At 45.9% G+C, this 13,046-nt stretch overlaps 1 protein-coding gene across 2 annotated transcripts in view; it reads right to left on the reverse strand.

Annotated features, from left to right (window-relative positions):
• Positions 1-13,046, reverse strand: part of LOC135173775 (ubiquitin-conjugating enzyme E2 R2-like) — a 379,188-nt gene that overhangs the window by 66,294 nt on the left and 299,848 nt on the right. The gene's annotated exons all lie outside the window — the stretch shown is intronic.

A 13,046-nucleotide genomic window follows, 5' to 3' on the forward strand; every position in this document is an offset into this window, starting at 1 on the left:
TGCCTAATGATCCCTGCCAACTCCAGTGCCAGGACTCTCCTGCCCCTCCTAGATAACTGTACCCCATCAGGATCGAGCAGGTCCAGCTCAGTAAAAGTTCCCCCATGGTCAAAGAACCCAAAGTGTCGCCGCTGGCACCATCCCTTGAGCCAGTTGTTGATGGCATAGGTTCTCTCTGTGAACTCCCTTGCCACAGAGGGAACTGAGCAGAACACCACCTGTGCTCCCGCCCCATCTGTCAGTTTTCCCAGGGCCTTAAATTCCTTTTTAATTGCCCTGGTGCCCTTCTTCTCAATCTCATCCCTGCCAGCCTGTATTACCAGCAAAGGGTAATAATCAGAGGGCTGGATTAGGTTAGGGAGTCTCCTGGCGATGTCCCTAACCCAGGCACCAGGAAGGGAGCAGACCTCCCTGTGGGATGGGTTGGGATGACAAATGGGTCCCTCTGTCCCCCTCAAGACAGAGTCCCCAACAACTATAACCCTTCTCTTTTTCTTGGTTTTTGTGGAGCTAGTCACCACAGTTGGTGGGGACTGCTCCACCCCAGGCATCATCCCAGATGGCTGCTCCTGAGCCCTCTCATCCTCCCTGCCCTCTGCATGCAGGGCCTCATACTTGTTGTGCAAGGGCAATGGAAGAGGAGGAGAGGGCTGGGGTGGATTTCCCTTGCTGCCTCTGACAGGGATCTGTACCCATCCCTCAATTTCCAGGGGCAGTGTGCTAGTTTGAAGCAGGCTAGAATGTTTTGGTGAAAAAAAGTAGATAATTGGCTGTGAAAAGGAAAACAATTGTGATGTCTCCTTCCCTCACAGTCTCGCTGAGAGGCATGGGAACAAGAAGGGTAAACACTAGATAACACTCTCGCCATTTTATCTTCACTTTCGGGATGGGCTTTGACTGAGCTGCATCTCCCTAACTTCTCCTGCCATTCACCTTTCCTTCTTAACCTCTTGGCTGAACCTCTTTTCTTCCTTAGGACTGGGGTAAGGTTGAGAGGGGCAGGGGAAAGGTGCAGGGGTGGTTGAGAGCCCCTCCTGGAGACTCAGGTTTCTGGGAGGGGAGTTGTGTTTCTGTATTACTTTTACCTTGTATATTTCTGTATATAACTGTATATACTGTAAATATCTGCTTGTATATTGTGCTAGCTGTAAATAAATAGCTTCATTTATATTCCCATAACCAGCTGAGTTTAGTCTGGGTACCTTCTAAAGTGTGGGGGGGGGCGGGTAACACCCAAACCACCACATATTTTATTTGGCTTTCCCCAACGTGGGGCAAATTCATTTGAGTGATTGTTAATTAACTCTGGGAATCAGAATGAAGCTATTTTACTTGGTGGGGGCTATTGTGTGGCCTATTTTCTGTTTTCTTGTGTACAATGGGATCAAAGACCAAATTGGTTATTTCTTGCTTCATGTAGTTTTTAAGAAGGTCAAAGCTAAACATACAAGCATTTTCTGGTCCTGAGCTGATTACATTCTCGGGTATGCTGGTTTTAATGACAGTGAAAATCTTACCAGTAACATTACAGGGGTATTTGCCAGTAATATTACATCCAATCAAAATACTGCTTTAACTACAGCCCTGATGAGGGTAATTCACCCCAGAACTGAGATGCCAGACATTTGTTCACGTTATTGCTCATGTAAAACTGTGTTGCTTCTCTCATGTGTCAACTTATGTCTTATAGTTTTAATTTTCATATTAATTCTGGCACTATGTGTGAAAAATTCAAATGCAGTGCCTGTAAAAACTAGGAAAACTTCTGTTTCAAAAGCAAATGGCTCAGCGTCACAGAAACAGTGTACGAGTGGAAATCAACAACAATCTCCTTCCCAGCAAAATTCAGGGGCACAGCCAGGGATAATTTCACAACAATCTCCTTCTCCCCAGCCAGTCCCTGCACCTACTTCTTTAGATTCTGGGAAAACTGCCAATGTTCCTAACAATAATGACAACAAAGATAATAACAATGACAACAAACAAGGATTGGCAGACATCCCAGGAGTACAGGCTCAAAATCACAATGTTCCTAATAACACTGATAACACTAACCCAGCCAGTTCGAATCCCCAGCCAGCAGACCAGAACCCGGTTAGCTCCAAGGCAGATGTGAACTCAGAGACCTCAGGTCAGACCCCCAATGATTCAAACCCTCCAGCAGACACGTCAAAGTCTGTTGCTGTGCAGGCGTTTTCGGCACGTGCTAAGGCCAAAGCCAAGACACAGCTTTTGACAAAGTGTGATTCAAAGGAGGATGTAAGAGAGGGGACCACTGGAGAGCAAGAGGAGGAAGAGGAGGCATTTAGTCTACAAGACCTAGCGAACATGCTGAGATCACAGTACTCAAATGAGAAGATCGCTGTGAGGTTGGCTGCCAAGAAAGAGGATGGTTCCAATGAGTTTAAGAGTGCTATGAGGAAGGTTCTGTTTCTAGGCCAGGGACAACCAGATCAACAAGAGGAAGAGGAGGAGGATGACATCCAGGACTCCAGCGATCCACTCAGAGAGGTCAGGGAAGTTAGAAAGGAATACTCAAGGGAATCAGGTGAACCAATCCTAAGCTGGCTAGTGAGATGCCATAGCATTGGTGCCAAAGCCCTGCAGGTAGGAGACAAGTCTGCCAAGCAGCTAGGACCACTCACCAAGGAGAGTGGAGTGGACAAATACCTAGCAAGACCTCTTGGTAAGATTAGCTTGTGGACACGCCGTCTGTTGGCTGTGGCTATGAGATATCCTTCCCGAGATGATTTGCCATGGGCTGCCAAGAAGTGGAACACCATTGAGAAGGGAATTAATCTTCTGAAGGAGTTTGCTGTGAAGGAAGTGTTCTATGGAGATCACGGTACACATGAGCCTGATGACATTCCTCTGGGAACAGGTCTCATGAAGAAGCTGATTAAGCGTGCTACTTCATCCTATGCTAACATCTTGGCTAGCAAGTTTTTATCAAGGGATGATAATAGAAGGTCTTTCACTGTTGGTGAGTTCACTGACCAGCTCAGGCAGATGGAGGACAGCTTGTCACATTTTGGTATAATCTGTGCCATAAAAACGCTGGGTACAGAGATGAAAGAAGGCATTGAGAATGGCATTAAGAACAGCATGAAAGAACAGAAGGAGGATCTTAAAAACATTGCCAATCTGGTAAAGGATACCATTCCTGCATCATCTGAATGGGTGCATGTTTCTGCAGTCAGGAACAGACACCCACTTCCTGCAAGGCAATTCCAGCCCAGGAGGAGATAAATTCCACCTAGACAGCAGCAATCAAGTGCATCGCTGTGGATAATTCTGCGTGACAAGTACAGTGAGAACATGAACAAGTGGGATGGTCAACCTACTTCAGCTCTTTCGAAGAGAGTTAGGAAACTGCAGAGTGGCAGAAACAGAGGCATTGCTGCCAATGCCAGAAAAGTAGCTGTCACTTCTTCAGCTCCTGAGAGCAACTGCAATTATTCCAACAATTGCAAATTCTCTCACAACAACACCAATCATTGTGTACACCCCACATGCCATGTTCAGCATTAGGGGTGGCCTGCCTCCAGCCAGGAGGAGGAAAGGGATAGTGGAGAGAACCGAATCTATTGGAATGTATTCATTAGGTGGCTTCAGTTGACACAGGTGCTCAGTGTACGTTGTGGCCATCCAATTGCAAAGGGACAGAGTTCATATCTATTTTTGGAATCACTGGTGGATCTCAAGAGTTAACTAAGTCGCAGGCTGAGATCAGTTTAACTGGTAAAGAGTGGAAGAAACATACTATTGTAACTGGTCCTGATGCGCCTTGCATTCTGGGAATTGACTTTTTGAGACAAGGTTGTTTCAAAGATCCTATGGGTCCCAAATGGGCTTTTGAAATAGCATCTGTAGAGATTGAGGATGGTAAATTGAAATTGTCAATTAGACCTGAACTTTCAGATGAATCTGCAGTTGTGGGACATCATGACATAGAGGATCTGGATGTGCCAATTGCTACTCAAACTGTTCACCACAGGCAGTTCAGAACTAACCGTGACTCTTTGTTGCCCATTCATCAGCTGATTTGTCAACTGGAGAGTCAGGCTGTCATCAAGAAAGCTCATTCACCTTTCAACAGTCCCATCTGGCCTGTGTGTAAAGCTAACGGCGATTGGTGGCTCATAGTTGATTTTTGTGCCCTCAACGAGGTGACTCCACCCATGAGCGCAGCTGTGCCGGACATGATGGTGCTCCAGTACGAGCTAGAATCGAAGGAGGCTAAATGGTATGGAACCATAGACATTGCTAATGCTTTCTTCTCTATTCCCATAGCAAAGGAGTGCAGGCCTCAGTTTGCATTCACCTGGAGAGGAATCCAGTACCAGTTCAATCGTTTGCCTCAGGGATGGAAACACAGCTCAACCATCTGACACTCAGTCATCCACAATGCACTGGAGAAAGGTAAAACTTCAGAGCACATCCAATTCATCGACGACATCATTGTGTGGGGCCAAACTGCTGAGGAAGTCTTCGAGAAAGTGTGATGGTTTGGGCTCTTACCCGCCCCCCCACACTTCTGAATTTGCCCCAGCAAACTCAGACGGCCTCTGGGAATATAAATGAAGCTATTTATTTTACAGCAGCAAATATACAAGCAGCTATTTACAATGTATACAGTTATATACAGAAATACACAAAGGATAAACAATACAAAAGCACAACTCCCCTCCCAGAAACCTGAGTCCCCAGGAGGGACTCTCAAACCACTCCAACACCTTCCCCGGCCCCTCTCAACCGTACCCCAGTTCCCAGGAAGAATAGAGGTGCAGCCAAGAGGTTAAGAAGGAAGGTTAGTGGCAGTGGGGTTAATGAGATGTGACTAGGTCTGAAGGCAAAGGCAGAATGAAAGACAAAATGGAGAATGTTATCAAATGTTTTTTCTTCTTCTTCCCAGAGTTCTCAGCAAGACTGTTAGAGATGATACACAACCATGTTTGCCTTTTCACTGCCCATTATCTAGTTCTTTTCAACAGAACATTCCAGCTTGCTTCAAATTAGCACAATCCACCCCTGCCTACTTCACTCAGAGTATTGCTGAGAATTATCTGATCTAATATAAACCAATATTTACACTAAAACAATATATACAAGTTCAGTTCACACTTCAATCAGATGTAGGTGATTCAAAAGCTCAGGACAGGGACTCCCAGGTGACATGGGGTTCGTGCTCAAGTACTGTAGATTCTCTCGTAGATTTTTCCAGTGTTGGGCGCCGATGGTACCTAGAACAGAAAACTCATAACAACTTATATTAGACACTCTGAATTTAAACTCTCTCAGCTAAGGTTAGATTTCTCTGGGGAATACACTGGATTTCACCATTCTCCTGCATTACCCGGTATGTATGACCAGGACCTTCAGCAGAAACCACCCCTCGGACAGGTTTCCCTTCGCCCGAAGGAGAAAATACCCAAACAGTTTTCCCTAACAGATTCCTTTCACGTACAACAGGAACTTTATCACCGTCTACTGTTTGGACCAAATCTGATTGTGCAGGTCCTGCTCTGTTTACTGAACCTCTACTATTTACCAACCAGGTAGCTTGTGCTAAATGTTTGTCCCAGTTTTTCAGAGTTCCACCCCCCATGGCTTTGAGGGTGGTTTTCAGCAAACTGTTGTAGTGCTCAATCTTCCCTTGCCATTGTCTGACTCAATTCTCTCTGGAGTTCCATGTCTCCACATGATCTGTCTCTCCAAGCCAAGGATGGTGTTACGTGCAGTCGCATGTGGAACTGGATAGGTTTCCAGCCATCTGGTGCTGGCCTCTACCATCATTAGCACATACTGCTTGCCAGAACGAGATCCAGGTAAAGTGATGTAGTCAATCTGCCAGGCTTCACCATACTTGTACTTTGACCATCTCTTGCCGTACCATAAGGGCTTGATTCGCTTAGCCTGCTTAATGGCACCACAAATGTCACAGTCATAGATGACTTGGGTGATAGCGTCCATGGACAAGTCAACTGACCTACTGCATGCCCATCGGTATGTTCCATCTCTGCCTTGATGTCCAGATGAGTCATGGGCCCAGCAAGCTAAAAACAGTTCACCTCGGTGTTTCCAATCAAGGTCAAGATCAAAGTTGGTATCAAATTGAGAAATCTTAGCAGCTTGGTCTGCTTGCTAGTTGTGTAAATGTTCCTCAGTAGCTCTATTCTTAGGCATGTGTGCGTCTACGTGCCGCACATTCACTGGAGTTCTCTCCAGCTGTGCATCAATGTCCTGCCATAGATCAGCACACCAAATAGGCTTTCCTTTCCTCTGCCAACCATTCCTTTTCCAGTCCTTTAGCCAACCCCATAGAGCATTGGCTACCATCCATGAGTCGGTGTAGAGGTAAAGGATAGGCCAATTTTCACGTTCAGTCACATCAAGAGCAAGTTGGACAGCTTTTACCTCAGTGAACTGACTGGATTCTCCTTCACCATCTCTCACTTCGGTATCTCTCCTGGTAGGACTCCAGACGGCTGACTTCCATCTTCACTTGTTCCCAAGAAGACGACAGGAACCATCTGTAAACGAAGCATAGTTCTTCTCCTGATCAGAGAGATCACCATAGGGAGGAGCTTCCTCAGCACAAGTTATTTTCTCCTCTGGAGGTCTGGAACAGACTGTGCCTTCCGGCCAGTTGGTGATCATTTCCACCAGACCAGGTCGATCAAGATTACCCATTCGTGCTCATTGGGTTATCAAAGCCATCCATTTAGACCAGGTTGCATCTGTGGCGTGATGCGGTGATTAACCTTTGCCTTTGAACATCCAGTTTAGAACTGGCAGTCTAGGAGCTAAAAGCAATTGTGACTCAGTTCCAATCACTTCAGAAGCTGCTTTCACTCCTTCATAGGCTGCTGCTATCTCTTTCTCTGTTGGGGTGTACTTTGCCTATGATCCTCTGTAGCTATGACCCCAGAAACCAAGTGGACGACCACGTGTCTCATTTGGAGCTCTCTGCCAAAGGCTCCGAGTTGGACCATTGTCACTGGCAGCCATGTACAGAATGTTCTTAATGTCTGGACCAGATCGCACAGATCCCAAGCCCACTGCATGGACTACTTCTCACTTGATCTGATCAAAGGCTGCTTGTTGTTCACGTCCCCACTCAAAATTGTTTCTTTTATGAGTTACATCATGCAGAGGTTTGACAATTTGACTGAAACCAGGAATGTGTAGTCTCCAAAATCCCACTGCACCTAAGAAAGAGAGAGTGTCCTTCTTATTGGTGGGAACTGCCATGGTGGAGACTTTGTTAATCACATCCTGAGGAATGTGACGGTGACCATCCAGCCACCGCACTCCCAGAAACTGAATTTCTTTGGCAGGTCCTTTGACCTTGTCTCTCTTAATGGCAAAACCTGCTTGCAACAGAATGTCAATGATTTTGTTACCTGTCTCAAAGACTTCCTCAGCAGTTTGGCCTCACACAATGATGTCATCGATGTACTGGATGTGCTCTGGAGCTTTACCTTTCTCCAGTGCACTGTGGATGACTGAGTGACAGATGGCTGAGCTGTGTTTCCACCCCTGAGGCAAACAATTGAACTGGTACTGGATTCCTCTCCAGGTGAATGCAAACTGAGGCCTGCACTCCTTTGCTATGGGAATAGAGAAGAAAGCATTAGCAATGTCTATGGTAGCATACCATTTAGCCTCCTTCGATTCCAGCTCGTACTGGAGTTCCAGGATGTCCGGCACAGCTGCGCTCATGGGTGGAGTCACCTCGTTGAGGGTACGAAAATCTACTGTGAGTATCCAGTCGCCGTTAGCTTTACGCACAGGCCAGATGGGACTGTTGAAAGGTGAATGAGCTTTCTTGATGACAGCCTGACTCTCCAGTTGACAAATCAGCTGATGAATGGGCAACAAAGAGTCACGGTTAGTTCTGTACTGCCTGTAGTGAACAGTTTGAGTAGCAATTGGCACTTCCAAATCCTCTATGTCATGCTGTTCCACAACTGCAGATTCATCTGAAAGTTCAGGTCTAACGGACAATTTCAATTTACCATCCTCAATCTCTACAGATGCGATACCAAAAGCTCATTTATGACCCTTCGGATCTTTGAAACAACCTTGTCTCAAAAAGTCAATTCCCAGAATGCAAGGCGCATCAGGACCAGTTACAATAGTATGTGTCTTCCACTCTTTACCAGTTAAACTGATCTCAGCCTGCGACTTAGTTAACTCTTGAGATCCACCAGTGATTCCTAAAATAGATATGAACTCTGTCCCTTTGCAATTTGATGGCAACAAAGTACACTGAGCACCTGTGTCAACTGAAGCCCTGTATTTCCGAACTCTTGAACTGCCAGGCCACCTAATGAATACATTCCAATAGATCCGGTTCTCTCCACTATCCCTTTCCTCCTCCTGGCTGGAGGCAGGGCACCCCTAATGCTGAACATGGCATGTAGGGTGTACACAATGATTGGTGGTGTTGTGAGAAGAATTGCAATTGTTGGAACAATTGCAGTTGCTCTCAGGAGCTGAAGAAGTGACAGCTACTTTCCTGGCATTATTGCCTCTGTTTCTGCCACTCTGCAGTTTCCTAGCTCTCTTTGAAAGAGCTGAAGTAGGTTTACCATCCCACTTGTTCATGTTCTCACTGTACTTGTCATGCAGAATTATCCACAGTGATGCACGTGATTGCTGATGTCTAGGTGGAATTTGTCTCCTCCTGGGCTGAAACTGCCTTGCAGGAGGTGCGTGTCTGTTCCTGACTGCAGAAACATGCACCCATTCAGATGATGTAGGAATGGTGTCCTTTACCAGATTGGTAATGTTTTTAAGATCCTCCTTCAGTTCTTTCATGGTATCTTTAATCTCTGTGGTTATAGTTTGTATGGCAGAGACTAGGCCAGAATGTGACAAGCTGTTCTCTATGTGCCCGAGCTGATCAGTGAATTCACCAACAGTGAAAGATCTTCCATTATCACTCCTTGATGGAAACTTACTGGCCATGATGTTAGCATAGGATGAAGGAGCAAGCTCAATAAGCTGCTTCATGAGATCTGTTCCCAAAGGAATATCATCAGGCTCATGTGTGCCATGATCTCCATAAAGCACTTCCTTCACAGCAAACTCCTTCAGAAGCTTAATTCCCTGCTCAACAGTGTTCCACTTCTTGGCAGCCCATGGCAAATCATCTCGGGAAGGATATCTCATAGCCACAGCCAACAAAAGGCGTGTCCACAAGCTAACCTTACCAAGAGGACTTGCTAGGTATTTGCCCACTCCCCTCTCCTTGGTGAGTGGTCCTAGCTGCTTGGCAGACTTGTCTCATACCTGCAGGGCTTTGGCACCAATGCTACGGCATCTCACCAGCCAGCTTAGGATTGGTTCACCTGATTCCCTTGAGTATTCCTTTCTAACTTCCCTGACATCTCTGAGTGGATCGCTGGAGTCCTGGATGTCATCTTCCTCCTCCTCCTCTTCTTGACCTGGCTGTCCCTGGCCTAGAAACAGAACCTTCCTCATAGCACTCCTAAACTCATTGGAACCATCCTCTCTCTTGGCAGCTAACCTCACAATGCTCTTCTCATTTGAGTATTGATGTCTCAGCACATTTGCGAGGTCTCACAGGCTAACTGCCTCCTCTTCTTCCTCTTGCTGATCACCAGAGGTCCCCTCTCTTACATCCTCCTGTGAACCACACTTCGTCTTGGCTTTTGCCTTAGCAGGTGCCAGAAGGGCCTGAGCAGCAACAGACTTGGACGTGTCTGCTGGAGGGTTTGAATTATTAGAGGTCTGACCTGGAGCTTGTGAGTTCAAATCTGCCTTAGATTTAGCAGGGCTCTGATTCTGGTCTGCTGGCTGGGGATTCGAACTGGCTGAGCTGGTGTTATCAGTGTTGCTAGGAACATTCTGATTTGGGTACCTGCCTGTGCTCCTGGGACTCCTGCCAAACTCTGCCCATTGTTTATATTTACATTCCCTGCGGGAATATTGGCTGCCTTCCCAGAATCTGGAGAAGGACGGGCAGAGGCTGGCAGGGGGGAAGGAACTTGAGACGCTTTACCATTTGCTTTTGACACAGAATTTTTCCTAGTTCTTAATTTTGGCACTACATTTGAATTTTTCACACATAATGCCAAAATTAATATGAAAATTAAAATCGTGAGACATACATTAAAATTTGAGAGAATTAAAAGAGTTTTACACGAGCAGTTTCCTAAACAAACCTCTGGAATCCCAGTTTCAGGTTGAATCATTCTCATTAGCGCAGTGTTTAAAGCAGAATTTCTATTGATTGTAACATTATTGATAGGTGCTCCTGTAATGTTATTGGTAATATTCTCAGTGACATTAAAACCAGCATAACCAAGAATCAAATCACCCCAAGCCCAGAACATATCAGAAACCTTGGCTTTAGTCTTCTTATAAGCTAAATCAATAAAATAAGCAACAATTTGAGCCTTTATCCAACTAAATGCCAAGAAAACGAAACCATACCAGAGAAACGCCCCACACAACTACAATAGCTGCTTTATTAGCTTCATTTTAATTCCCAGAGTTAATTACCAGTCACTCAAATAAATTTAGCCCCACGTTGGGAAAGCCAATAAAAAATGTGATGGTTTGGGCTCCTACTCGCCCCCCCCCCACACTTTTGAATTTGCCCCAGCTAACTCAGACGGCCTCTGGGAATATAAATGAAGCTATTTATTTTACAGCAGCAAATATACAAGCAGCTATTTACAATATATACAGTTATATACAGAAATATACAAAGGATAAACAATACAGAAGCACAGCTCCCCTCCCAGAAACCTGAGTCCCCAGGAGGGAATCTCAAACCACCCCAACACCTTCCCTGGCCCCTCTCAACCTTACCCCAGTTCCCAGGAAGAATAGAGGTGCAGCCAAGAGGTTAAGAAGGAAGGTTAATGGCAGTGGGGTAAAGGAGATGTGGCTAGGTCTGACGACAAAGGCAGAATGAAAGACAAAATGGAGAATGCTATCAAATGTTTTTCCTTCTTCTTCCCAGAGTTCTCAGTGAGACTGTGAGAGAAGAGACACAACCATGTTTGCCTTTTCACTGCCCATTATCTAGTTCTTTTCAACAAAACATTCCAGCTCGCTTCAAACTAGGACACAAAGGTAACAAAATCATTGACATTCTGTTGCAAGCAGATTTTGTCATTAAGAGAGACAAGGTCAAAGGACCTGCCAGAGAAATTCAGTTCCTGGGAGTGCGGTGGCAGGATGGTCGGCGTCACATTCCACAGGATGTGATCAACAAAGTCTCCACCATGGCAGTTCCCACCAATAAGAAGGACACTCTCTCTTTCTTAGGTGCAGTGGGATTTTGGAGACTACACATTCCTGGTTTCAGTCAAATTGTCAAACCTCTGCATGATGTAACTCATAAAAGAAACAATTTTGAGTGGGGACGTGAACAACAAGCAGCCTTTGATCAGATCAAGTGAGAAGTAGTCCATGCAGTGGGCTTGGGATCTGTGCGATCTGGTCCAGACATTAAGAACATTCTGTACATGGCTGCCAGTGACAATGGTCCAACTCGGAGCCTTTGGCAGAGAGCTCCAAATGAGACACGTGGTCGTCCACTTGGTTTCTGGGGTCATAGCTACAGAGGATCATAGGCAAAGTACACCCCAACAGAGAAAGAGATAGCAGCAGCCTATGAAGGAGTGAAAGCAGCTTCTGAAGTGATTGGAACTGAGTCACAATTGCTTTTAGCTCCTAGACTGCCAGTTCTAAACTGGATGTTCAAAGGCAAAGGTTCATCACCGCATCATGCCACAGATGCAACCTGGTCTCTGATAACCCAACGAAGGCACAGACTGTACCAAACCTCCAGAGGAGAAAATAATTTGTGCTGAAGAAGCTCCTCCCTATGGTGATCTCTCTGATCAGGAAAAGAACTATGCTCTGTTCACAGATGGTTCCTGTCGTCTTGTTGGGAACAAGCGAAGATGGAAGTCAGCAGTCTGGAGTCCAACCAGGAGAGTTACTTAAGTGAGAGATGGAGAAGGAGAATCCAGTCAGTTCACTGAGGTAAAAGCTGTCCAACTTGCTCTTGATGTGGCTGAACGTGAAAATTGGCCTATCCTTTACCTCTACACCGACTCATGGATGGTAGCCAATGCTCTATGGGGTTGGCTAAAGGACTGGAAAAGGAATGGTTGGCAGAGGAAAGGAAAGCCTATTTGGTGTGCTGATCTATGGCAGGACATTGATGCACGGCTGGAGAGAATTCCAGTGAAGGTGCGGCACGTAGACGCACACATGCCTAAGAACAGAGCTACTGAGGAACATCACCACAACCAGCAGGCAGACCAAGATGCTAAGATTTCTCAAGTTGATACCAACTCTGATCTTGACCTTGATTGGAAACACCGAGGTGAACTGTTCTTAGCTCGGTGGGCCCATGACTCATCTGGACATCAAGGCAGAGATGGAACATACCAATGGGCATGCAGTAGGTCAGTTGACTTGTCCATGGACGCTATCACCCAAGTCATCCATGACTGTGACATTTGTGCTGCTATTAAGCAGGCTAAGTGAATCAAGCCCTTATGGTACGGCAAGAGATGGTCAAAGTACAAGTATGGTGAAGCCTGGCAGATTGACTACATCACTTTACCTCGATCTCGTTCTGGCAAGCAGTATGTGCTAATGATGGCAGAGGCCAGCACCAGATGGCTGGAAACCTATCCAGTTCCACATGCGACTGCACGTAACACCATTCTTGGCTTGGAGAGACAGATCATGTGGAGACATGGAACTCCAGAGAGAATCGAGTCAGACAACGGCACTCATTTCAAGAACAATCTTGTGAAAAACTGGGCCAAAGAGCATGGTATTGAGTGGATCTATCATATACCCTACTATGCACCAGCTTCAGGGAAGATTGAGCGCTACAGCGGTTTGCTGAAAACCACCCTCAAAGCCATGGGGGGTTGAACTCTGAAAAACTGGGACAAACATTTAGCACAAGCTACCTGGTTGGTAAATAGTAGAGGTTCAGTAAACAGAGCAGGACCTGCACAATCAGACTTGGTCCAAAC

Source organism: Pogoniulus pusillus, assembly GCF_015220805.1.
Source record: "Pogoniulus pusillus isolate bPogPus1 chromosome W unlocalized genomic scaffold, bPogPus1.pri SUPER_W_unloc_1, whole genome shotgun sequence".
NCBI classification, from domain to species: Eukaryota; Metazoa; Chordata; class Aves; order Piciformes; family Lybiidae; genus Pogoniulus; species Pogoniulus pusillus.